Raw genomic sequence first — 4,500 nt, 5'->3', positions numbered from 1 at the left:
GCAATTGAATTTCACCACCTTTTAATTAATGGCACTAAGTCTAAGGAAGTTACGCTCAACACTAAATTTATTTTTCTTATTTATGAATATGAAGTTCTTTTTTTTTTTGAACCATTGTTCCTCTGAAAAACATTTTAACGTACTACTACTAGAAAAAGGTCCTTAAATGGTTTTCATAATACAGTAAAACCTGTAAAGTTGACCACCCTTGTAAGTTGACCACCTGTCTATGTTGACCGCTTTTGTCAGGAACGGAATTAGTCCAATCTCATATAACGAAGGAAAACCTCCGTAACTTGACCACCTCTCTGTCTTGACCACCTGTCTATCTTGACCACTAATGTACGCCAAATTTGGTTTGGAGTATTGTAAAAAACCCTTTGTAAGTTGACCACTCTGTTTATTTTTTAAAACTTTCTTCAGTAAATTATTTTATTTTATTATTTATTAATATATTTATTATTACTATTCTTATTCTTTCTTTCTTTTCTTTTTTTTTTCAAAAATGTTTTTAATGCTTTGATGACAGACTAGTATAAAGCTTATGCTGCTCTATATTCTTCAAACTTGTTTTTCATTCTTTGTTCTATTTGAGGTAGCTTTTTGTACTCTGTTCAATGAAAATAGGAGTCAGTAGAAAAGTTCAAATTCTTTTCTTTCAGTTGCAGTATGTTGTGACAACACAGGAATTGTGCTAAAAAGAGCACGCCGGGATCTATACATTTTGGGCTCCCTGCAGCAAAATATGTAGGGCCTCTCCATAGTGACCAGCAGTGTCTATTTGTAAAGTGAATAAGTCTTGGCGCTATTTTTTTTTTCTATTTTTTCTTCAATTTCTAGGGCCATTAGCACCTTTAAGGACGCGGGCCCTTCGCACTGTGGATACGCAGATCTGGGCCTGCTAATGAGTAAAGTTACATGTTTCTGGTGTGCAAGGGATTAAGAGATAGGACATTTTAATTTTGCTTTTATGAACTGAGAAAGTCGCACTTATTGCTCTCTGTGCTATAAGTTGTACAAAAAAGGCTTGAAAAAGAAAGTTAGTTGAACTTGAGAGTAATAAAAAGTATGAAATATTATATTAAAATTAATTGAAAATGGAGAAAGCCAGAGAAAATTAGCCGGCACATTTGGAATTTTTAAAACTAGTGTCTAATATAGTTAAAAACAAGGAAAAAATAACAAAATTATTTAAATAGTATTTTTAATTATTGTTTCACTTTCAATAATGTTAAACAATGAAAGTGAGTTGAACAGAAAGAATAAGGATTGAATTACTCAAAAAATGAATACAAGGTGCAAGAAATGACAAAAAAAAAAAAAAAAATCATTACCGTCCTTTATAAGTTGACCACCAAAGTACTGCACCGCGAGTGGTCAACTTACACAGGTTTCACTGTACTGTGAACATCCTGACAAAAGTCGGTTACAGAAAGCCACACCAAGGGCTACTATGATCAGGGACATCTAAAGGGGGGGGGGCAGTTGCCCTGGAAGCACAAACATGACAGGGTGCCTTGTGGTAAGTTAAAACTACATAAATATTTTTCTTTTTGTTACATCTTTTAATGAGGTTTTATATAATGTTAATGCATTAAAAATAATATTAATAGATTCATTTCTTTTCGGCTGAGCTATATTAAGCTCTAAGTGGCCTCATGTGCTGATCTGAATTTTTTTCTCCCTTTCTTTCTCTAAAAACATTGAAGCAAACTTACTTTGAAAGCCAAACTAAATTCTTTAAATAGAGTGCTTCCAAATTTTAAAAATCAAATTTCGTTATAAACTCGTTTTTGTTCCTTTAAGTTTGTGTGTGTGTGGAGGGGGGGGGGGGGGCAGAGTACATTTAGTAGCTAATATGTTTCGGGATGGCCAAGACTATGATGACTACTCTGTATGTCTTAACCGTTTAACCGCCGAACTATTGACGGAAGATCAAATTTGAGTAATTTTTTGAAATTATGTCTATTTATGTCTAGTTAATACAGAAATAAAATAAAATTTCCAGAAAAAAAATTTTTACTATGTTTTTCAGTGTGTTCCATTTTTGGAACATTGGTGCTTTGCATGAAGTTTTCTTTTTCAGAGAATTTTTTTAAACTAATAGGTTTTGAATGCGGTTTTTATCTTAGCATACTTTATTACGGAAAAAATAATATTTTAAATTGCATTTATGTACATACCAGAATTCAGAAAATCCAATACAGAAATATCTAATACCCATGATATGAAAGGAAGCATTGCTGGTGAAGTCGTTTGTCGCAATGGAAACATTTCTTAGTCTTTTTTTTTTTTTTTGCACACCGCACAACATCCTTGGGATGCAGATACAATATAATGTCCGTCAGACATTCTTGATTGTTTATGTAAATGACAACGAGGCCCTGGATGACTTTCCACTCGTACTTTTCTTCTTAGGAGGTTAATTGTTATTTCTCTTTGGAACTCTAAATGCTTCATCTTGACTTCGTGTAAATCACAATGAAGTAACCAACTAGCTACAACTGAAATATTCAGAACATTACTAAAAAGATTCCACCACCATTTTTTACTCCTCAAATGAGGTCTGTAGCTCCCTAAAAGTTTATCCAAGACGTTCACACACCCCATTCCTTCATTGTATCTCTTGATAAGATGAGGTTATGGCACATCTATCTTGCATTTCTGCGCATTTGAGTAACGTTTTACAGATGCAAGTGGCTCATGTGTATAAGAATTAGATGCTACTGTAAGCACTGCATTATCATTCCAGCTGCACATGTACACTGATTCATCAGATCGATAGTAAAAATTTCCTCGATCTTCTTTAGAAAGGGCTTTTTTTGGATTTTAGTGGACAATTGCCAGTTTGGTTTTCACAAATTGTTCCTGTTGCTCGTACACATTTTTTTGATAGCTGAGAAATTATAGTCATATGATGTAAAAAAGTTATCAAAATATACTTCATGCTTAGACGTGTCAGTCAAAACTGATAATAGATCATTTACAACTCTGGATCCTAATTGCACATCAGGGGATCCTTCTTTTTTGCCAGAATAAATCTCCATGGAATATGGGTATCCACTTGAAGAGCACAGCATGCAAATTTTGAAGCCGAATCTTATTGGTTTTCCTCTAATAAACATTTTACATGAATGTCGACCGTAATAGGGAACCATAGATTCATCTATGCTCAATTTTTCATGAAATACACCAAATTGTTGAAGGTTTTTACACAATTCTTTGTAAATAGGGTATACTTTTCCAAGTTTGTCGTTTTGTTTTAATTCATGGTTGTCCATCAAATGAAAGTTGTTTTTTATTTTTCGAAAACGATTTCGAGGCATAACTGTTGGTACAATTGGCACAGATGTATCTTCTGCACTGCTCCAATACATATCTTCAGAAGGAACGGAATGGTACCCACTCAATAGCAGCAAACCAAAAAATTTAGGATTTCATCTCTGTCAACATCTAGTGATTCTCCTTTTTGCAATGCATACAAGTTTGTCATATTTGCTAAGTGTTCAACATACTGCAAAGGTAAAATTTTAAAAAATAAATCAATTGGAGATAAATCCACTATATTCGGAAATGCGTGTCGAAGCGGTTCAATACTTTCTGACAAAATCAGTTTCTGAAAAATAGCTTTCTTCTCCCAAGTTAAATCCATTTTCATTCTTTTTCCACTTTTATTTCCTGATAATTCCAACATTTTATTTTTTCCGTTTTCATTTGCTTTTTACTTTTATCATCTAATGATTTCAGACTTTGTTCTTCCTCCAATTTTTCTGTTAAATTTTCACAAGAGTTGGAGGAAAAAATGTCCACCTGTCCACATACATCAATTGGTGTAATAGGTTGTAACTCGTCTTCTAGAATGTCTTCTTCCTCACTGATATTGCCTGGTTCATCAGGGGGTAATTCGCATATATCTACATCTGACAAATCCGAATCTGACAATGTCTCTAAATAAGCCACAGCTTGTTCTACAGTAAGAAATCTTGTAGACATTTTTTAACATTTATGAACAGTTGGTATACGTCAAACAGAATTTGGTTTCGGTCGAAAACAAAGCTAGCGAATTATTGAACTGCATTTAAAATATGAAGAATAAAACGCTCACTAATATTATTTTTTATTATCACGTGACAATGCAGCTGTCTGAGCAGGTGTGGATTCGGAGCCATATAGTCCGTCAAACAGTAGACTGTTATTATTTTCTTTGCTAACGAAACGTCATATCCTTTCAAAATATAAACTTACTTGGTTTTGCCAACATCTACATCAGAGTACATTCAAAATGAGAAGAAAAAAGAAACATATATTACGAAAAATGAAATTTCCCCTTTGAAGTCGAACGATTTACTTCTTGGAAATTTGACTCCCTAAAAGCGCCAATGTTCCAAAATTGGAACATGCTATTTTGAAGGGGTATACCTTTTGGAAATATCATTGTACATTTCTACAAGCATTTTTAAATCATACATTGAAGTATTTTTCACAACTATAATAAATATC

Source organism: Uloborus diversus, chromosome 8, assembly GCF_026930045.1.
Source record: "Uloborus diversus isolate 005 chromosome 8, Udiv.v.3.1, whole genome shotgun sequence".
In the NCBI taxonomy this organism is placed as follows: Eukaryota; Metazoa; Arthropoda; class Arachnida; order Araneae; family Uloboridae; genus Uloborus; species Uloborus diversus.
The sequence above is the reverse complement of the archived record's forward strand: the minus strand, read 5'-3'. Positions refer to the sequence as shown.